Raw genomic sequence first — 24,261 nt, 5'->3', positions numbered from 1 at the left:
TTAATACTATTAACAGTTACATTTTGGTGTTCTGGTCAAGCCAACACAATCGATGAATGAATGAGGATGAATATGTGAGAATGCTGCTGCTGAACTGGCTCTGACGAACAAAGTACAAGGTAATAAAGATGAATGGCTCCACGATAATTGTGTGAAAATTTTTTTGCCCGTGAGTAAAACAACAGCGCGTCCCCCTTCTGTTTGCACCTTGTGTAATAGGTGGAGTGTGATCAATGACAATGAAGAAAAAATATGATGTTATTAATTTTCCCCCTTGCCAGGAATTATATAAATAGAGGAGCAAGCTGGGAGAATTATGATCCAGAAATAAACAAGAGACATTGTTCTCAACACAAAACAACTTGGCCTTGTATAACTTCTCGAAGGGAAATGTTTTCACTGATGTGTGAAATTGAAATTTATATCGAGCAAATAATGTGTCATTTTTGTTATGAAAATAATATCATATATAATAATATATCTAATAATGTCAACATGGTTATGTTTATGTTAACATTATATGAATGAACAAATTGCAAATTTTGCATACTTTTTCAATTCAATTCATAAAAGCTATCTTGTCAAACCTATTAAGGCTGCAGATCTGTAGCCCAGCTGCAAGAATTCAGACCTTTTCGTACCAGTTATAGAACTACAGATGTTTTTTGAATGTTCTTTAGTAATTTTCAAGTTTCAAAAGTTTTTTTCACATTGGCAAAAAACGATTTCAGAAACGAAAGAAAGATCTTTCGAAGAGTGGGGCGCTCACTGTTCTACCGAGAAGAACCGGTTCGAGAACATTTGGAGCACAACTATACATTGGCAATCTTTAATTCATGTTTTTATTTTCTAAAACTGGATTTTTCCTCTATGTTATTGTCATGCCCAGAAGTCGGAGTGAGCTCATCGTAAACTTGAGCATATAGTTCCGCTGGCTCATTCAACAGCGAACACAACGATATTCAACCCAAGTTGCAGTGATGTTTTCCAACCTTAAACATCAGCTATGTGACTACTGCTCCAGTGTTACTAAGGCAAAGCTTACATTTAATGACTGCTTCCTAATTAAGGCCCGTCGGTGGAACACAGTTAGTGAGTTACTTCAAAGATTGCGCTCCCTAGAAACGCAGACCCTGGAAAGGAACGGAAACACGCTACGCTACACTACACTACCCTCACTCTCGCTCTCACCCCGACCTATGACGACACACAATTACAAAGAGCGTAGATTCGTACATCATGTACAGTTCCTCAATTCATACAGTGAACTCCTGCTGGTGTTGAGTGCGTCGTCTTCCTTCCTATTTCCACTCTGCCTGTTTCAACTTTCTTCCGCGACGGCGGTGGCATCAAGGCTGATTTCCAAGTTCAACCTCTGGCATTGTGCACAGCGCCGATGTGAGCCGCTCTGGTCCAGCCCACCTCATTATGAGTCATCTCCTTTACAACAGCGAACGGAAAGCAAGCGCTGAGAAAATACAACAAACAAGACCCCTTTTTTCTCTCTGTCGCATCTGTCCCGCCGCTTGCCTGATTGCTTTGTGGGCAATGTTTAATTGCCAATTAGGCTGAGTCCAGGACAGCAATAACGATAGGTGGGTGTGTGTGTGTGTGTGTGTGTGTGTGTGTGTGTGTATGTGTGTGTGTGGTACTTGCTTGTGTGAAGTCCTTGCTTGTGTGTTTGTGTGTATATGTGTGTAGATGAGATGTGTGTATGCGGATGTTTATTTGTGGCTAAAAGTCTTCAAGAAGGGTAAAGAATGAAGTGACATGTACATTTGCCATGGAATTCATAGTGCTGAACCAGCACCAGTTTTTATGCGTTGATGTGTTTGTGATGTACATTTGGGCCATACAAAAATAGAAACGGATAACATAGAAAAAATAAAGTGTTTAATCTGTACGAGCTACACAAATAACTAATGCAACGGATACTCTCTTACACAGATATTATTCTTCTGAAATAGATTTTTGTAGGTTAACACTCAACCTTTATCCACACCCTTAATACAGAACATAACAATTTTTATGTAATATGCAATTAGACTTGGCAGAAAATTGCAATCGACTAGTGCACTCCTTCGGCCCTTGTTACCACCAAGGCTAATGATACAACAGCAAAACACAGTGACCAAGTACGCCTATTGTTGATATTTAAGTGCTTTCTTTTGAATGACAAAACACTTCTTCCCCCTTAAATGTCCTTTTAAAACTCGAATCAACTGTGGAGCAAACACTGTGTGTTTCGTTCACCTTTATTTTACGGTTATTTTGTCACAGTATAATTAAGTGTGTTGTGCTCTGCAAAAAGCATCGTCCATCCTCATTGTGTAAACAGATGGCAAAAGCCATCTGTTCCAATGAGTACAATGAAATTAAAGAGCAACAACTCATTGGCTGTCTAGTGGCTACCCAAAGAAGATTTCACTACTTTTGCCATTTATTTGTGAATGATAACATATCAACATTTAGCTTATGTTGATAATATCACTAAGGCTAACAGAGCTTGTGCAAGCCGCAACACCCACCCAACATCCACACTGAAACCAGGGATTAAATGTTCTGATTGACTTCCATTGGTGTGAATTCCCTTCAATATGTTATCCTTGTACTTTGCAGATTTTTGTTATTGACTTCTGGATGTCATAGACGATTTACCATTGCCTAAGCAAGGTGAAGAGTGATTCATTATTACAAAACATAGATCCTAAATATATGTTAGTCACAATAAAATATGTTCCAAACTGTAATATGTACAGTATAATCACTACTCACACATTGCCTCCCACAAGCAGATTTTGGGCAGAAAATACACATTTATTGAAAGAGATTGTTTTGTGTTGGTGATAACTTGCATGGGGGGATAATTGGTGTTTTACAAAACATTTTCCATATAAATACCCATTCTCATGCAGCAGTAGTTGAAAGAAAATCCAACATGAACAGCAACAACAATCCATCAAAAAAAAACAAAAAAATTATTTTCCCCAGGGAAAATTCAGCTTTTCACCTTGGGCCAATACCATTAAAACATTAAAGGGAAAACATTATTTATTAGAAATTAAAACATTATCAATGTCAAATAAGATACTTGTAGTCATGCCCACAAAGCTTTATATCGAGGGGGGGTCGAGAGGGGTTTACATGTTTAAATGTGGTTGATAGGGTTTACATGTGGTCGATAGTGTTTAAATATGGTCGTTACTGTTTATATGTGGTCGATAGTGTTTAAATGTGGTCGAGAGTGTGTAAATGTGGTCGAGAGTGTTTAAATGTGGTCGATAGTGTTTAATTGTGGTCGATAGTGTTTAAATGTGGTCGATAGGGTTTACATGTTTAAATGTGGTCCATAGTGTTTAAATGTGGTCCATAGTGTTTAAATGTGGGCGATAGTGTTTAAATGTGGGCGATAGTGTTTAAATGTGGTCGATAGTGTTTACATGTGGTCGATAGTATTTACATGTGGTCCATAGTGTTTAAATATGGTCGATAGTGTTTAAATGTGGTCGATAGTGTTTACATGTGGTCGATATTGCTTAAATGTGATCGACAGTGTTTAAATATGGTAGATAGTGTTTAAATGCTCTTTTCCCTCACTCTCCACCTCATCCCTAACTCTCCACCTCAAGCTGGTGTGTAGTGAGCGTTCTGGCGCCAATTGTCTGCCGTGCATCACCCAACTGGGTGCTACATATTGGTGGTGGTTAGTGAGGTTCCCCTCTTCACTTTAGGCGTCTTTGAGTGTTATTAATTATTATTATTTTTCATGTTTAACCTCTGTTTTCCTTTTATTCCTAGTCTGTTTTACATAGTTTTGAATGATGACTATATGCTCTGTAAGGTGACCTTGGGTGTCTTGAAAGGCGCCTCTAAATTAAATGTATTATTATTATTATTATTATTATTATATGTATTACCATGGAAACTAGAGCAGCTATTTTCTGGCTTTAAAGTATGAATGAAAATTTAAAGATTTGGTAAACCTTCAATCTTTATTAATTATTCAATAGCAAAGACCTAAAGATCTATGCATAACCTCCGTCAAATAATAACACATTCGATACACTATCCTGTACACATTATTTTGCTGAGCATCCACACATTGTGTAGTTCAATACAGGAACATGACACCATGGGGCTGAATGTAAAATAGGACGAGTCGGATCCGAAACGGAAACAAAGTGACAGGTACAAACAAATGAAGACGTGCGGTTCGCTAACTTGAAAGAATTGAATTGTTGACTTCTGTAGATGACAGATTTCATCGGGAATCCGGCCCCTTGATGGATTAGGGGGTGTCGTACCGTGGTGGCCGCTGAAGCCCTTTGAGGCTAACTGTGATTAAGGGCTTTAAAAATGGATTTGACTGATAGGACATTTGAAAATCATGTCCACTGCCATCGAGTATGCGTCTCATGAAATTCCTCATGCCTCACACGTCCATTGATAACGTCCATTGATAATGCAGGTGAATGGAGCTAAGAGGACAAAAGAACGTCCGACCGCTTGCCTTACGCAGAACATATAAAATAGGGGCCCTATTTTAACTGTCTGAAACGCAAGTGGGAAGCGCCAAGCGCAAGTAGCTTTGTGGGCGGTTCTATGGCAATGTCGCTAGTTTACCGGCAGGAAAAATGACTCTTGCGCCCGGCGCAAATCTAAAAAGGGTTGGTCTGAAGTAGCCTAATTACCCGTAGGTTTGGTTTGGGTGTAACATGCAATTAACCAATGAGAGTGCCAGCTCCCATCCCCTTTAAGAGCCATGAGCGCATTTGAATCTGACGAGTTGATATTTTGACAGCGCGTCTGCACTCTCCGATGAGACAGATGCACATGAATTTGAAACTTCAAATGGCTCAGTTTATGGCCAAATAATATGGCCTAATTCACGCATGGATTAAGGTTTTCTTCCACAACTTCAAATACTGAGTCCTATTTAATGTGGTTCTAATTAATTATATTTAATGACATGCGCCAGTGATTAAGTCAATTGCGCCGGATGCAAGATAGGGCCCTAGGTCTGTAAAGTCTTCTGTCGATATTGTTGGTTTAGGCCAGGGTCTGGCATCAGTCAACCTTTCTTTGCGGCTGAAGGGATTTGCTTCATCTAAATCAGCCTCTTGAGTTCGCTGATGGCCGAGTGAATCTTGTTCGGAGCCGAGCTGCACGATTAGGGCTGGATCCAGACCTGTCTCAAGACAAAACCTGGAGGTGAGCTTGAACGATTCAAGCGTTGTTTCGAGGCTATCAAACAACAGTTCTTGTCTAACCGCAGGGCTCGCTCTTGTAGCAAAATGTACAATAAAATCCTCAAAGGAAACCCAGATCTCCACGTATAGCCTGTACCCCATAACCTGGAGGCCATCCCGATCACGTGACCTCACATTCTGTTCCGCTACACGCATCAGTCTACACCTGTTGTCGCCCATTAATTATGGGCCGGATTACTTGCCTTGACAGACCAACTCCTGCAGCCAATCAGTGTACCAATCAAGGCGGAAGAACGAGGGGAACTTATTTGTTGCAGGAAAGCTTCACTAGTGCATGCTCTTCTAGTCTAATAGTTTCGATTGAAGGTATTGTGCAATAACTGCACTCATGGCCGCTTTGTCTCTACTAATGTCAAAGTAGGCCCTCGTAAAATACAGGTCGCCTTTGGCGGCCTGTATTTTACACCTTGATCGGCCCTGATTACATTGTAATTTCAGGGAATCGATGTGGTTGTGTTGTTTCTTCACGGTTGAACGCACCAATTGTAAGTCGCGGTGGACAAATGCGATGATGTGCTAAATAAATATAATTTAATGTAAAAAGTTTTCAGCACCAGCATCTTTCAAAGGCGTACCAATCAAACGGGGAGAGGTAGGTCATGAGGCTTCAGCTCTTGGAACGATTGGGGCCTACTACACACACACACTCACACACACCTACACACCCACACCAACACACACACACACACATCACTCCCCTGAGCAGCCTGCTAACGTGGTGACATACGTTTTACTCATTGGCTCATGTCCCAACCGACCGACGCTCCAGTGTCTTGGAACATGAAACGTCCCAGGGGAAGAGATATCCTTTTGGACGAAGCCAGACGTGGAAATAGGGAAGAGTAAAAGGATGCTTCCTTGATTGAAGATATCAGGGGGGTTGGGAGGGGGGGGATCTGTTTGACCCATTTCATAATGATCCCCCTCCCACACAACCTCCTTCTTAATCAACTTTTCCAAGGCTTTTTGTCATTCTTACTTAGTATTGCCAGTGTAACAATCATTGGCTTGAAACAAGAAACAGGAGCCTTGATCCGTCAGTATCTCCCTGACTATTCCCAGCCTGCTAAATAGTATCATCAATTCTCTCGCCACCGCCTTGGCTGTGGCGGCGCAGAGAGGATTGGCCTCTGGGTAGCGGGTCGCTAGGGGTGTGACGATACACTCAGCTCACGAGACGAGACGAGACACGATATTCGGTTCACGAGATCGAGACGAGATTTTAAGAAAACTACAATGACAAAATATATGACTGGACCAACAGACTTTTATTTAACCGAGTTGCACATGCATTTTGAAATGTTTTATTGTAACTCTTAACATTCATGAAATTGAAACTAAAACAAAAAATTATAAAAGTTGAAGTAAAATAAATTAAATTAAATAATTCTCTTTTTTTTCAAGCGCAAACAATATTATGTGCAAAACCAAATCAAAGTTCTACTCCATCAATACAGAGTGCAAATAGTGCAAACAGAGTCTGACCAAGTATGTCACTGACAACTTGGTATTGTCCGTGTCTTATCAGTCACTCTACTGCCATTCATAATTTCCGGTACCCAAAATGCTGCCAAACAAATCATTAAAAGTGGCGGGGGCATCTCCGACGGTAATACGGGTATTTTCCGACGTCATTCTGGCTGCCTATGGCTGCTTCCCCTGCTTCCATAATAATGGGTAATATCGTCGAGTTTAATCTTGCGAGATCTCGTGGCACGAGATCTCGTCGTGCCGCCCCATCCGTACAGGCAGGCTCGGGGAGACGGTTCTTTCGTGGGACCAACAGGTGGTATGGAGGCAGGCTCCTCCTCTCTAGTTGGATGGGCTGGCCGTGTGTATAGACACATCTCTTGCTCCGGGACGATGGCGTGCGAGGTGACCGTTCTGGTCACAGGTGTAGCATCTCCATTCCTCTCTCGGAGTGGGAGGGGCGGTGCCTCTGAGAGCCACGAATATCCAATGTCTTTCTCCGAGTTGTTCACTCCCCGTCGGCCTGGTGCCCAGCCCTTAAGGCTCCTCTCCCGTCCCCGTCCCCCAGGTGGCCCCAATGCCCGTGATTGCCTGGGACCGCTTGATGAGCGATCTAGCGCAGCTGCGCTGAGCGGTAGGTACCTCCCGTTGACTACCTGCCCAGGGAGAGGGCGCTGTCCAGGGTGCTGACGCGGTTTGTCCATGGCCGATGGTGTGGGGTTGCCACAGTATGCACTGTATTCACCAAGCATCTTCAATGAGACAACGGATGGTTAAAGTCACATTGTAGGCATAATAAACAAAGATACTCAACAACACGAGCCAAAGAGTGGTTCTCATGGTGTAAACTATTAAGATGGAATACAAGGTAGCCAAAAGATTAAAACAAAATCGATTCACATCTTGGCCAGATTAGTTATGCAAAATACAAACCCATATTTGGAACATCTGAGACAGGTGTTCCTGTCCACCTGTTGGTGTAAGGATATTTCATACAAAGTCTGGCAAACCAACTAGTAACAAAGACAAGTTGATATCATATATTTTTTTCCATGACACGATCGTTAGTACCCAACAGGCAGAGCTTGATGAATGTGGTTTGATTCACTGGATCTCCAGGTAACAGATCTGCCAATAAAGACGTTGTGAAGGTTTTGGAGGGGGGGAGGGGGGGTCAAGTGCAGGTCATGCAGAATGAGTAATGCGTTAATGAGTATTGCAAAATAAACATAGCAGGCTCTAGCGCTCAATATTAGACCTTCAGAACCTGACTATCTTCAATCAACCGTAAGAACGATTACCAACAAATGAGGTGTTATCTAAATGCTTCATGTCTGCATGTCTCACGTTTTCAATGATCAATGACTCATTATTATTATGGATGTGCACTGCTTTAATGAAAGCTGTTTTATGTTCCCAAATTCTAGACTTCTTGTATTACTGCGTGCCTTTGTATTCAGTTCTCTATAACATAGAAAAATGGATAATGAAGAAATATTTAAGGTAGTGCTTTACTTTCACAGTATACAGACCTTATTGAAGTTATTTAATCTGAGCGATAAGTGGAATCGAGGAGCTCTGTCCTCGACAGATTCCAATGTGAAGGACTGCATTCTTAGTATTCACCAGCAACCCAGTGAATAACACTTCAAGGAATATATATATATATATATATATATATATATATATATAGCAATATATTATGTTGAGAAATAAATAAATAAATAAATATATATATATATATATATTATATATATATAGTGACTACATTAGAGTAGAAGATCAGATTCATCAGATTCTTTTCATTTTTACATTTTAATGTATACTGTTCTTAGATGTTGACGTTATTGATTTAACTTGTTGGTTTTAAATGTAAATTCTTACTTGAAAGAGCAATCATTATTGATATGACAACATCAAGCAACGCATCTTCAGTGCATGTTCTCTTGGTAACACTTTAACGGATTCCTACTTTTTCTTCTGTATACTTTTTTCAATGCGTTGTTTATCGCATTACTTTATATTTTGATTGTCTTTTAATCCCACTCTTACTATTTCACTGTTCATCTTGTGTGGGTTGCTATATTTAAGGGAATGACAACCATTAATACAAAAGATAAGATTGGTAAATGAACAATGTGAACCAAATATGTGTTTTTATTCATTGAGTATGGATACATCTGTGGAAATATAGTGGGTGGTGGTATATTAATCTCTCTTGATCTCACTTGGCACACGTAGAAAACTGGTAAATGAAATGCCAACATGCGCTGCAGGTGCACACATACACAAACACACATACACACATACACAAACACACACAAAATAAGCAAGCACTTACTCACACATGAACTCCTTTACACACACACACACACACACACACACACACACACACACACACACACACACACACACACACACGTTTGTGCACACACACACACACACACACACACACACACACACACACACACACACACACACACACACACACACACACACACACACACATTTGTACACACACACACACACACACACACACACACACACACACACACACACACACACACACACACACACACACACACACACACACACACACACACACACACACATTTGTACACGCACACGCAAACAGACACACACGCAAACAAATGTACACACTTTGGCCATGGCTTATCTGATCCTCAGCCCACTCATGGAGAAAACATGCACACAGAACTTTACTTGCCAAAAGACTAACAGACTAACAGTATAGTATCTTGTGGGGACTGAAATCCTTGTAACAGGCAGAGACAAAAGTAAACACCTCCTGCTTCCTATTTGTGTTTTCTTGTGCTTTATGTTACCCAAGCGGTGGTCCCTTCTCTTCTCTGCCTCTCTTTGAATTTAAACGATATGACAGGTTTTGCCCCGTTGTGCTAGCGCTGGCTTTTTGTGCATTTGTGCATACTGCAAGCTGTTTTTTTTTCTCTCTGTGCTGAAGGTAACATGGGAAAGATGAATCTCTGGAAAGCATCTTCTGAGATTCTGTGTTCTTCCTTTTCTGAGTCTTTTTAGTATTCAGATCCACAATAGCTTCCACATCTGTGGGCGCTAATCTTGCTGGGGTCCACATAAAACAAAAAACAATACACAGACATATAAACATACATACAGTACAAAAACCTATCAATATCACAACATTTTGAAAAACTGTATATAACACTTCAATACATATACAATAACATAATACATACAAACATATGTATTATATACATAATACAAACATATATATTATGTTAATAACATAATACATACAATAAAAAAAAGTTTAAAAGTACATCAAGCATAGAGAGTCATTCCTGTTGTGTAGATTCCCTCAGCATCTGTTTTAGTGATTTTTTTAATCTATGTTTACCCTTGACGCTTCTTATGCTAATAGGTAAGGAATTCCACTGACTGACGGCTCTGTAAATGACTGCCTTGTTCAATTGATTTGTTTTGGGCTGTGGGAGGTCAAAACAGCCTTTTCTGACCAGCCTAGTCATATGACTGTGCCTTGAGCCTGTCTGAACAAGCAACAACAGCATTTCGGGTAAACATCACAAGACTAGATGTTACTTTAGTCTCTTACATGTATCACACAAACGCACGCACGCACGCACGCACGCACGCACGCACGCACGCACGCACGCACGCACGCACGCACGCACGCACGCACGCACGCACGCACGCACGCACGCACGCACGCACGCACGCACACAGACAGACTTCAGCAAGAGGGATGTATTTGTGTGGACGATTGCAACAAAAATGATTGAAACCTTTTACTTATTACAGTTTCATGTCTGTATTTATAAAAATATAGGGAAATGTAGTTAATCATATGGAATTACAGCCAGGATGATTGCAACCGCGTTGATTTATGTCACGCTGATAAATTCAAAGCCACTTCCGATTGGAAATACATCGAGAGAAATGGATTCTGTGAGCAGTGAATTACAGAACGAGCTGACACACTCCCTAGCCTAAACCCCTTGATGTAAACATCTCTCATCTAATGAGAAGGCCTTTTAATTTGGGCAACGGAAAACATTCATGAATGCAGGGATACAATCCTGAATATATACTTGCCATGAATATATATCTATGCATACTAGCCATACCTCCTCCTCCGTCACCAGTGTGTGTCAGTGCTATGGTCTGCATGGCTGCCTGGTCGACTTACCCATGGGCCAGACGCAAAATAAATAAAGAGGGAACATGAATCACTGTTCCTTCTTTCCTATCCATCCATCCATTATTTGCCCATCCCTCGGTGTCCCCCTCCACCGCCCTCTCTTTGTTTATATATTTACACCCCATTTTACAATATTTTGAGTGCATATCTCTGAGCTTGGGTGGCCCTGGTGCCCATTACATGGCCTCCTCCAGTCATTTTCCAATGAGTAAACAGATCTGTCTAAAGCCCTAATTAAACTCGCATCTGGCATTTAGTCACCCATGAGTAGCCTACCACACCGGGATAACAGCGCCTTGCGGTGTCAGGGCCACCTGCCAATCAGGAGGCCTTCGTTTGGCTCTCTGACACGACAGCAACAGCGACTGCGAGTGACACACTGTCGACTCTAGGATATCATACCAAAAGGTAGTACCGAGTCTACCGACCCAGCGAACGGGTTCATCTAGACGTGGACGGCGTTTTGATCGACCATGTTGAGTTTCACAGAGTGTTTTTTTGTTTTGTGCTGTGTTTTAACCCCCGTGCATTTCAGCCCTTGCGGCAAGGTCCTCCTCACTGAGTCATTTTTTTTCATATGTTTCAACCTGGATAAATAATGGAATTGATAATAAAATTGACTTTTTGAAAATGATCAAAATGTGCATGAAAGCACTCCTGGGAGTGCTCGCATGAGCAATGCCTCATCACTATGAATATTACTGTATTAATATTGAATAACAAAAATCGAATACAACCACTATTTTGAGAGCGAATTGGCCAACAATATTACTATATTTTCATCATATTGTATTTTGTTTGTAACTGTCGTATGCTCACTGAAGGGGATAATATGTAGGTATAATATTGATGCTGGAACTGCTGGACCGTTGACTTATAATCAATACACTGGTTTGACTTTCAAGGTAAGAGATGGTATATCTCTAAGTCTAAATAAATCTACCAAAAATCGTATTCCTCTCCAAGTGAAAATTCCAAGTGAGTCCGAGCGAAAAGTCCAAGTAAAAAATGTTTCTTGGACTTTTGACTATATTTGTTGATTGCTCTTATCGGAATAAGCAGGCCGCATGATTGGAAAAATATAGGGCGGACAACTCTTCTCTTGTGCTTGTTTGTGAAAACGTTCAGAAGGGAGGTTGGAGGGATGCAGTCACCAGCAAACACGGTGATTAATCACACGATTATCCAATTTCAGAACTAATTAAAATTCTTCCAATTCCCTTGATTCCATAAAGTTTGAGCCAAAAATTGGAACGCTTTTTTGGTAAGCGCTTATATTAATTTAGTTGTGGACAATGGTTATATCTAATCTTAAATTGTTCACTTTCTACGTACTTCTTTACTTATATTTGACATAATTTGGGATTAATCCAATCTGATTTCTATTTAATGTGGCTGTGTGTTGGTTCTATTACCACTGGGCCCAGCATTGCTAATAATTTAAGTCCCCAAGGTATTATAAGACCCTTGATAGAAGTGTTATTTGCTATGTCAAATATATTTGACATAGCATAACAATATAACAATACTTAAAATACACTCTCAAATTCACATATGGATTGACAGGCTCTCCTTAATGGCTATCATTTTTGGGGGACATTAGGTTTTGCTTTCAACTGCAATTTGGGTTGGCACTTTGGGATGGGTGGGTGGGCATGGCTGCTTTTGGACAGTATTTCTGGGCAAGATTTGGAATATTATAGGGCGGCCGGAGTTGGACGATTTAATGGGACTTAATTATGTGTTCTCCTTGTGCTACACTGGGTCTGAAGTTGGGCTTCAGTTAAAAGGCCAAGGAACACTGGGGAATGGAGCTGTCCGCTTGCATCTCATGGCTGCATGAGGATTAGGATGTAGCTATGGCGTTGTTGTATTAAACATTGAGCACTTGACCACAGTGCTGCTGTATCCACTGCTGCTGGACCCGCGGCAGCTGCCTCTTGACTCATGGCAAGGAGCCTGCAAACTCTGACGGCTGGAGCCAATAACGCTGGCGCCGGCCTTCAAGGCCAAAAATAGGCTTGACTTTTGGGGATTTTTATATTAAACAAGGATGTAGCTTAACTAGCGAAATAGATATAATCATGGAAGCTCTTTGCACTGTGCCCGGTTTCACAGAGGATCCTTTCCTTTGACATTATCCCATCTGTGTGTGTGTTTTGTATAGCACATCTATTCAAGTGAATTTGATATTGCCTTATATGTGCAGTGGCGACAGTGACCAAGGAAGTAAAGCCTGGGTTGCCTGTCAACTGGAAGGTTGTCGGTTCGATCCCTGGCTCGTTCTGGTTGTGTCTGAGCAGGACACATAACCCTGATTGCTCCCGATGACCTGGCAGACGCCTTGCATGGCTTTTACGGCTGTGGGTGTGTGAACTTGTGTGTGAATGGCTGAATGTGAGGCATTAATTGTTGAGTAGTCACTGGTCTGAAAAGTAATCTACCATTTTTCTCGCAACAAAATAAATGGCTTGATCTATGACAAAGTTGAATCTGGTTGAGTCAGAGTTTGTAGCTAAAATCAACAAAACATCAAAACATCCTCCGCAAAACAACTCTTTATGTAAAATATGTCATGAGATAAGCGCATAATAACTAAAGCAGTTCTTTGAAAAAAAAGTTAAATAAGACTTATAATTACACCCCTATATTACAATCACACAACCCTGAGCGCAAACTCAGACAGAAGTACAATTACCATAGGAACCCTTCATTAGCCAGAAATGAATGCGATAAGTTGCCTCAGAATAATTACTCTACAGCCTTCAGGCTGTCATGAAGGATTCACACCGCATTAGGATCACGGACAGCATCAACAATTATTACTAGAAGTCCCTTTGTAAAAACAACAAATCCTGCTGCAGTAGCACAGAAAACTCTTTCTGATTACTCAAATTGCAATCCTGTTTGCACAATCCATCGCCCATGCTTGCATGCGATTGCACTTGGCATTCAGACAATGAGTTGAATGTTTGCGTGTGTGTGTTCCTGTGAGCGAGTGTTGATGCTTGGTTCGCCAACGTCTCAGGATGGGCTGCACATCCTTTGGGGTGTGGGGGGGGTTGGGCAAGGGGAGCTTCAGAAGTTTGGCTGGGCTAACGTTGGCCATGCAAGTGTAAGTATGGGCCATCTATTATTCAGCACATAATTATGCAGTCGGCCGCTGTGTCAGCCCGTCAATCAGGGCCCTGCTTTTCATTAAGCTGCCTGTCATTGGCAGGTGCTGGAGGCATCCCTCTCTTTTGCTCTCATGCACACACGCACGCACACACGCAGACACACACACACACACACACACACACTCACACGTGTATGCCAACGCTGATGGATGGGCCCACATGGGTATGGATGGGCATCAAAATCTGTCAAAACATGACGACAGATACACACATGCACATACATGCAGACACGTACACACATCCACGCACAATGTGACGTAGACGTGTATGCCCTCATAGGCATCGAGTGTACAAACGACACTGTCTCAGACAGATGCTCCCAAACACTTGCACACAAAACTGCACACACTGATGGCTCTGCCCATATGCATCTGGATGGGCATCAGAAATCACTCATGATAGATAGTCGCACACGTAGACACATGTCCACACACATGTATGCACACTAGGGGTGGGTATTGCCAAAGAAGTCACGATTCGATTCGTATCACGATTCACATGCCACGATGCGATTCTATCACGATGCATCGCGATACTTGAATTATTGCGATGCATTGCGAATTTTCACTGAACACTGTTAAAAGAAAAAATTAAGCCATTACCAGTGGCTGACTGGCTGTGTATGATCTGGATAGTGTGTTCAATTGATAACTCAAAGCAACTCAATTCATACATAGCTGTATTTATTGAAACGACTATTACTGGATACACTGACAAGAAGTGCTAAGGATCTATAAAACTTAAAATAACAAAATAAGGATAATCAGTGCCGTTTACATGGCCTCAGTGGTCCTTTAAACCAATGAAATGAAAACATTCAAACATTTCCCCTTTTGGAAGTAGCTGCCATTATAACAACAATATCATTTCATAAACATAAAAGGACAAACTGATGCCACAAAAAGTGAATAGGCTTTATAAAACTATATAAAAAAAAAAAAAAATTTTTTTTTTTTTTTTAAATTATTCATTTTTTTAAATTAATAATCGATTCTTGGCGTCAACAATCGATGCAGTAGATCGTGAAAATTAGAATCGCGATGCATCGTCATGACGATTATTTGGCACACCCCTAATGCACACAGGGTCGTACTCATGAACGCCGTCATAGACATGGATTGGCATCGACCATGACAGCTATGACAGCGACGCACATGCCTCCAAAAACACATGCATGCACACATAATAGTGGTACGACAGCAGACACATACCTGTGTGCATAGGATTTTCTGTGACTATTTCATTTGGCGCAGAAAATAAGGGTCTTGGCTCGTCATCGCTCCTCATTTCTCATTTGTCTGAATTCCCACCTCGACCAGTGGGCCCACACCAGGTCTCCATCTGAATGTCAAATGAGACGGATTGGATTATGGAGGGAGGGAAATTTACGAAGGAGAACCGAGTGCCGTTTGGATGTGTGTTTTTTTGTTTTTGTTTGTGTGTGTGTTTGTGTCTTTATGCATGTTTGTGTTTGTGTGTGCTTGCAGGTGTGTGTGTCTTACTATATATGTGTGTGTGTGTTTTTCCCTGTCTTTATGTCTGTGTCAGTGTGTGTTTCCTTGTTTGTGTCTGCGTCTTTCTGTGTGTGTGTGAATGTGTAGGGGGGTCTTTCTGTGTGTGTGTGTGTGTGGGTATGTGTGTGTGTCTGTGTGTGTGTATGTGTGTGGGTGTGGGCAGTGGAGATGGGAGACGGGGGGGGGGGGGATGGGATGGCTGGCGTTGGCGCTAGGCAGACAGGCAGGCTGGGTGGGGGTGGCGGTGGCATGGAGAGGAGAAATATATTAAGGAGGGATCCATTGGGAGGAGGAAGGTGATGGAGGTGATGGAAAGAGTTAGAGGAGCCGAGGAGGTGGAGGCAGCGCCGAGGAGCCGGTCCAGGGGGCGACGCGGAGACTGTGGACATCCGACCTCTGGAACCGCTCATTAAATCAGATCCAGATACGGAGAGAGAGGAGAGCCTCCACGGCGCTCTTTAAAAATCCATTTCATTCCAACTGATAGCCTTCTATGTCTTTCTCACTCCATCTCTCGCTCTCTCGCTCTCTCTGTCTCTCTGTGTCTCGCCTCATTGATGGGTCTCGCAGAATTGTCCTCTGTCTCTGCTATACTGACTCTCCACCTCATAGCCAAGGGTAAACTGATTTACAGGATGTATCACCATGCTTTATGGAGAGAGTGACAGAGAGTGACAGAGAGAGAGAGAGAGAGTGACTGAGTGGTAACCACAGAGATGGAGAATGTGAGAATGTATTGACTATTAAACAAGAGGGGGGTAGTGAGGGAGATAGGTGCAGAGTCGCCTTGCCAACTTCCAATAATTACCTATTATTTTTTTATGTTTTCTGCGATTAGTAAGCAAGCGCCATAGTGTGAGAAGAGACACGGAAAACAACACATGGCTTTCTGGGAGCCGGATACAGTAGAACAGCCTGCCTACTGTCAGCAATGGCATATGACCTGTACTCAGTGGGCTCCCAGGGGGCCCTTAACTCCGGCTCCCACTTCCCCCCCTTCCGGATGTACCGTATAACGCTTCCGCGTGGAGGTCATGTTGTTCCAAGGCTTAGGTTCTCCAACGTCTCCAGAACGGTAACGTTTAACCCAGCGAGCCGAGTTCTGCAAATGTTTTTGGGAAAATGCCAAAATCGCTCAACTAAGGGGAAAAACACAGCAGCTAAAAGGCTCCATGGAACGGGGCTGATCGCATTATCGTTCATTTTCTGTGCTCTGCCCGCCAACTGGCTCAGCATTTACCTCAAAATAACTCGTTAGATTGGAGCTAACGTGGTTACTTCGTCTTATTAGACCAATCAATGGAGATTATTAGACCCCCCTCTAATGGAGATGCACAACAGCAAGGATCCCCCACTCACACCCTTCTCCCCTCCATCTTCATTCCACTACGACTTCAAAAACACATAACATCTGCTCTGGTGCTTTCTCCCCAACGTTTTATACTCCGATCCTCATTTGCCGGAAATCTATTCATGTATGCATGTCTGTCTGTCTACCTGTTTTTCTGTGTATGCGTGTCCATATGCATGTATTCTTGCCGCCAGACCGTCGTTTATGTCTGCATGTGCTTTTCCCCATTGTCCTTTAATGTTTTTTAATCAAAAGGTAGTTTATAACCGAGAGATTCATGCCCATGTGTGTACGCTGTTTACAATGTCTGACATCAATCTGTTTACGACGTATCGCTAAATCACTGCTGCCATAACCCCTCTCCCTTGTTCCAGTGACCACCAACAAATGTCCATGTAATCCGGCGTCATCTTCTTTTAATAGGGGCATATACTTGTTCTGGAAAATAAGCTTTGAATAATAAACAACACAGCATTGACATTCATGTTATCCTTAAAACAGAATCTATGGTTTCTGGTCACATGGCATCAGTGGCCCTGTCTCATGGACTGAGTAAGAAGAAGCACGTGCTTACGTACACTATACTTCAAATAACACCATACACTTATAAATAACACCCACATTGTTTTTGCGATTCAGGAACAAATTCTACTCTAAATGTCCTTTTGAATTCACGTTCATGTGTGCACGATAAAAGCTAATGGAAGAATGACTGAATAGGACTGTGAATAGAGACAGAGAGGGACACAGTGTGGTGAGAGAGAGAGAGAGAGAGAGAGAGAGAGAGAGAGAGAGAGAGAGAGAGAGAGAGAGAGAGAGAGAGAGAGAGAGAGAGAGAGAGAGAGAGAGAGAGAGAGAGAGAGAGAGAGAGAGAGAGAGAGAGAGAGATTGTGTTGGTCACCACGACAGAGAGTTTACACTTCGAGTGGTTTGAGTGTGTGTGTTCAGAAGCCCATCTTTAAAGATACACATCTATATATATCTACTGTTGACACTGTTTCCTTGACTGGCACACACACTGCAGCGTGCCTATCAAAGCCTCTAAAACCATTACTTGTCTATTGACAGAAAGGCCTCCACACAGAACATTGCTGGCTGGGGGGGGGGGCATACAGTCCTTCCCTATCCCCCCGGATCGAAGATGCCTGTGTGTACTTAAGTGTAATATCTTCTCAGGAGAGGGGCGCCTATCATTGTAATGGTGTTGACACCAGGTCCAAGCCTCTCCACGTTGAGTCGGTCGTGGGGGCCGTAGCGTCGGGTGGTCCACCCGACGTTGGTGGTCCACCCGACGTTGGTGTCGTCGTCGTGATGGTTATCGGAGGTGTCCTTGCGAGAGGATCGGCTTTTTGATACGATAACCCGTGGGTGACCGTGGGCTGCAATCATGGGTGATGGAGAAGTGATGTATGTTTATGTATGGGGTGTTGTTTACGTTTGTCTGCCAACATGGCGTGGCAAAGGGCCATGGATGAAGTGGCTTGTGGATCTGAGGAGGGCAAGTGATTCATCCGCTGCTGAGGGTAAACAGTGGCAACGCTTCCCCCTTGACTGTTGGTTTATGGTGGGCCATTACAGTCAATTGTTTTTCATTTGACTATCCCCAGTAATTAGCAAAGGAACAGACACAAAGACAAAGGAGATCAATCTCGGTTTAATGCGGGCCCCACATTTCATTGCCGTTATTATCTCTAACTTCCTCACTCGCTCTCGCAGTTCCTCGCCCCTCCCTCCCCGCCACACACACAGACTCACAGACACATGATCACAAAAAAAACGTGTAGCCTTACTCCGGAAGAGTACACAGAAACGAAGGATGAATTATAAATATTTGTCTGTTTAACAGTGTTTCCGAGCGGCGAAGGATATATTGAATCAATGGAAGACAAAAGTCAAGAGAACGAGATCACGGCCTGCCTGCAGGTATGTGTGGATGCTAATCAGTGGTGTGTTCAGAGGAAGGAAAGAAGCTGCTTCATTAGCCGAGCTGTTTAACAAACAAAATGAGAGAGAGAAAGCTAAAGAGAGAGGACGCGGGGGGGGGGGCTTGAATAGGGGAGGAAGCACAGTGATCTAATGGAAGCTGAGAGGAAAGAACGAAGGTGTTTCAAGCAGAAGCACTATAGCAGAATAGGGGGAAATTAGCTAGCTACTATTTAGTGGTTAAGAAGACTATTTTATTCAAAACAAGCCACAGTGATTTCAGATGCATAAGATTAGAAGACCCGGTATTAGGACTGTGAATCTGTCTGAGTGTCTGGCAGGCAGGTGTCAATGGAATGTTTCAATATTATTTTTATATTGCTTCAACTACTTTGACTTTGTCATTGACTTTTGCTGTGATTCGAGTTGTTTATTCTAAAGTGTTTTCGTTTCACCTCAGAGAAAGTTGTACTTCAGAAAGAAAAATGAAATCATTAAATAGAAAACAAATTGGCTCCTGTGCCCCTCTTGAATTTGAAGAGGCAGCGTTATACAAATTGCTGATATATTGTGTTAATCAATATTTGAAGTCACACCTTGATATCAATTCTGCCCGTACAAATATGGCCTTTCACAGATTAGCCACAGATTAGCTCAGGTTAGATTCCCCAATTTGAACCAAACCTTGATACAGAAATGATACAGTGATCATTTTGCGCTATACTAGCCTCACATAACACTCGGGGAGAGGTGAGGATTAGCTCGGCACGGGGACACACATGCTGATATAATACGTCAAGGAAATAATAAAAAAATAAAATGATTAAACGAAACTGAACACACACAGGGGTATTTTAAGCCAATTATGGTACGAGCCATTCTATACTTACTAAAGCATCCACATACTACTTCAGGGGGGATAAAAAGTATTACAAATATGTCACAAAGACATTGAATCTGCGGAGCCCTGTGAGATGTTCAAACGAAACGTGTTGCCATGAATTTCAGTTGAGGATTGAACCCTCTTTTTGAAACGTACACAGAGATTAGATGGATTTCCGACAATAAGTCTCTCTCGCTCTCACACTCTCTCTCTTGCACACTCTTGCTCTCTTTCTCTCTCTTGCTCTCTTTCTCTCCCTCTCCCTCTCTGTCTCTTATTTGGTCTCTTTGTCTTTCCGACTCTCTGTCGGTCTCTGTCTGTCTCTCTGACTCTCTCTCTGTCTCTCCATCTCTCTCTCTCCCTCTCTGTCTCTTCGACTCTCCGTCTCTTCCTCTGTCTCTCCGACTCTCCGTCTCTCTCTCGATTCTGTCTCTCTGAGTCTCTCTCTGTCTCTCCATCTCTCTCTGTCTCTCTTTCTCCCTCTCTGTCTCTTCGACTCTCCGTCTCTCCCTCTCTCTCTCTCTCTCTCCGTCTCTCCCTCTCTCTCTCTCTCTCTCTCTCCGTCTCTCTCTCTCTCTCTCGATTCTGTCTCTCAGTCTCTCCGTGTCTCTCTCTGTCTCTCTGTCTCTCTGTCTCTCTCTCTATCTGTCTCTTCGACTCTCTGTCTCTTTCTCGCTCTCTGTCCGTCTCTCTCTGTGTCCTGTCTTATCGGCCAGGCCAGGCCTCCGATTAACCTTTGATGTTGTGTGTGGTTCTACTGAACCCACGTGAGGAGTCTTATCGCCACCCTGCTCTACCCCAGTCGCACCACCGCTAACCTTGTGGGCTACCTTGCAACACTGCTTGTATAGCCTTAAGGTGTGTGTAAGTGTTTATTTAGGTGTGTGTATTTTTGTTTGTGTGTCTGTGAGAGAACACATCCGTGCAGTGTGTGTGCCTGTGCCAGCCTATAACTGTCTCACTTATCCCCTTTGCCCACTCTCTCCCACACACACACACACACACACACAGTCACCCACACGCAGACACACACACAGACACACACACAGACACACACACACACACGCAGACATACACACACACACACGGAAAGACACACACAGAAGCAAACACACACACATAAAGACAGGCACACACAAACACACATTCAATAAAAAGACACACACACACACACACACGAATAACACAACACATTCAGCACAACACATTCAGCTTCCATCTATAGACTTGGCGAAATGGTCTCCATGTGCGGATGCATTCGCTGTGACAGAGCGGTGTACACCCCGATAAGGACACGCTGAGCTTCCTCCTCATTAAACAACGTCTTCTTCCCGGCTGAGTGAGTCTCCTCCACCCCTCACTCACGCCCTGCGATGAGACGCTGGGACCATTCAATGTTTAAAAAGACAGATGTTAATACAATGATGGTTCTTGTGCTGTTGAAACCGTATTTAAATGATCTCATCTCGTTGGATTATTTAACTGGACAGTTGCTTGTTTTAGACCCTCCATTAAAGCGTGTCATCTGGTGGGGTATTATAATAATGGGGTCCATTTTGTTTTGGGCCCTATATGGGAACGCTCTCTCTCTACCTCTGTCTCTGTCTGTATGTCTCTCCCACATAGCACACCAAATGTCTTATTAGAAGTACTGAGAGTGTTAAATATTAGACAGACTGTGCTTGTGATAATTCTGGCTGACAATACAGACTCATGGAAGTGTACAGAAAACGGAGCCACAATTGACCCGATTTCCAGACGCAAAGGTGTCGAAACACTGTGTCAACACATTGTCCATCAGTCATTGCATTTACATGCAGAGTCATTATCGGATAAAGAATCGAATAAGACCTCAACCAGACTTTTAAAATGCATGTAAACACCTTTACCCGATCTACTTCGGACCGAAATCGGTACATGAACGGACAAGCGAGATCGGATAAGAACACCTAGATAACTCGATCATAGTCCGATCTCTGCCTGCATGTAAACCCTCATCGGATCTTGTATCGGACTTCGCAGATCTTGCAGCCGGGGGACGTGAGCCAGAAGTCGAAGGAGACGGTAGTCGTGTTGTTTTCGCCATAGACGTATCAACAATTCTTATTTCTTTATAGATTTTGATTATTTCTTTATATGTTTATGGTTGTTGCCGTCGGAAAACAAGAAACAGCGATTTATTTAAAAAGGTGACGCAGAAGATGGAGGAGGCAGTGTCATGCCATTACCCCCTATAAGAAGTGTTTCATCATCAACATGCATCCAGTAAACACTACACTTCGATTTCACCCAATGCTGAATTTAAAGTTCATGTTTTCTTAAACGTTGGTCATCAACAAGGTTGTAAAGTAGTTACTTCGGGCACATCTGTCAAAACAAACGTTTTTTTTCTTCTGACACGTATACAATCTTTTTTCATTCATTGCGCCCCGACCGAACTGACAGGGATATTCTCTGATATTATGAATCTTAAGACTGCGTCGGGTTCTCCGACTCTCCGGTACTTCCACAACAAAGCCTCCTAGTGGGGGTTATCTTGGCCATGAGAAGGAATTGGGGGAAAGGAACTTTGGCTTTGACTCTCTGAAGTCCAGATTGAAACGCTACATGGAGGAGAAAGGGATTGTTGCCGTATGCGGGAGAGCTGTCAGTTCACTTCGGGTCCATGTCATTTCCCCGATGCTCCATTGTTCCGACGAGGTCGTATGCGGACCTCTCCGGCTGGATTCCTCCCGCTGTTCCGCCGCCGGAGGAGTCCGCATACGACCGTGAGGTCGGAACAATGGATCATGGGAGAAATGACATGGACCCGAAGTGAACAGACAGCTGTCTACTGAAAACATCTTTCTTGAATGCCGCCTGAGTTTGTTGTTGCTGGGACGTAGAGGTCAACAGGAAGTGGCTCTATAACCACTTGTTGAAAGGGCTACAGCGCCACCTAGGGTAACGGATTCAGCCATGCTCCGGCCATTGTCCGATCTGTTAAAGGCCATGTATGTTCGGATAATTGACACGGTCCGTTCCAGTAGTAAAATCGATATAAGGCTTAATCCGATCTAAATGTCCCATGTAAACGCACTGTATCAGTGTGTGAGTGTACGTGTGTGCAGGTGTGTGTGTGTATTAATTCCAGAGGTGGGCAGTAACACGCTACATTTACAAATACTTGAGCAACTTTTTGGATAAATTGTAATTTCAGGAGTAGTTTTATTGCAACATACTTTTACTTGAGTATATATTTGAAGAAAGAACGGTACTTTTACGCGACAGTCGTTACTTTATTTTTTCATATCTTTTTTTTTATTACATGCAAGATCTATTTCTCTTCCCGAGGGACGTCTGCAGCCAACATTTCTATCACGTCACTATTCCAACCAATGGAAACCTGACAAAATGATCTTGCCAATCAAATACAGCCACTTGAGTCACATGACAAGTGTTTTTAATAGAAAAAAGTCGAGAAAATGGAAGAAACCGCTAATTCTGAAACTGTAAGAGACAATCACAACTTCTCAAACAGTAACAATCAAACAAACTCACACACACTCACAATCAGACAAGCTCTCAATCACATAAACTCAGACACTAACAATCACGCACTCACAATCACATTGACACAAACTCACAAACACTCACAACCACCGAGACACTGTGTGAGTCTGATTGGTCTCTTTTTTTCTGCCTCTGTAGTTTCATACATAAAGTGAGTTTGCCAGCAGGTTTTGATAATTGGATTTAAAGGTTGATGTATTTAAGAATAAAATAATTAATTTATTGTTTTAGTTCAAGGGTTATTAGTTTTATTTTTAAAGACCTTATTAATTGTTTTATTTAAAAGGATGTTATTTAACATATCTTTATTTGAACATTGCTGTTTTATATTTTGTTCGTGTCTATTTTGTACCGTTTGTGTTGCCCTGTATATTTAAAAAATATATCCGGAGAAACTCAGTACTTCTACTCTTGAGTACTTAAGTAGACTTTGCACTGCATACTTTTTGACTCTTACTTGAGTAATTATTTGTATGAATACTTTTACTTCTACTTGAGTATTTATAGTCTTAAAGTAACAGTACTTTTACTTGAGTACATTTTTTGGCTATTCTACCCACCTCTGGTTAATTCTAAACTTGGCCATCTCCCGAACCCCATACATAAGTGTAACCATTTCATCCTTTATGCCTAAACTTTCAATCGATTTAAAATGTTTTGCTTAATGCCTGCACTTAACTCTTTGAAATTGAATGACTATTTTTAGGACCGATGTTAACATCGTAAAATGAAATCCAAAACAGTGCTTCTGCGCACATTACTATCCATGCGTGGTGCAGACACAAACATTACAGATTGGATTTGTGAAAGTAACTGACTGTAGAGTCCATCCTTTATATGTAATGACTACTCTTTTCCCGAAATTAAATATTAGTGTGACAGCTGACCTCTTGAGCTTCG

The sequence above is a fragment of the Gadus chalcogrammus genome, chromosome 22, assembly GCF_026213295.1.
Source record: "Gadus chalcogrammus isolate NIFS_2021 chromosome 22, NIFS_Gcha_1.0, whole genome shotgun sequence".
NCBI lineage: Eukaryota > Metazoa > Chordata > Actinopteri > Gadiformes > Gadidae > Gadus > Gadus chalcogrammus.
This window is presented reverse-complemented; position numbering follows the sequence as displayed.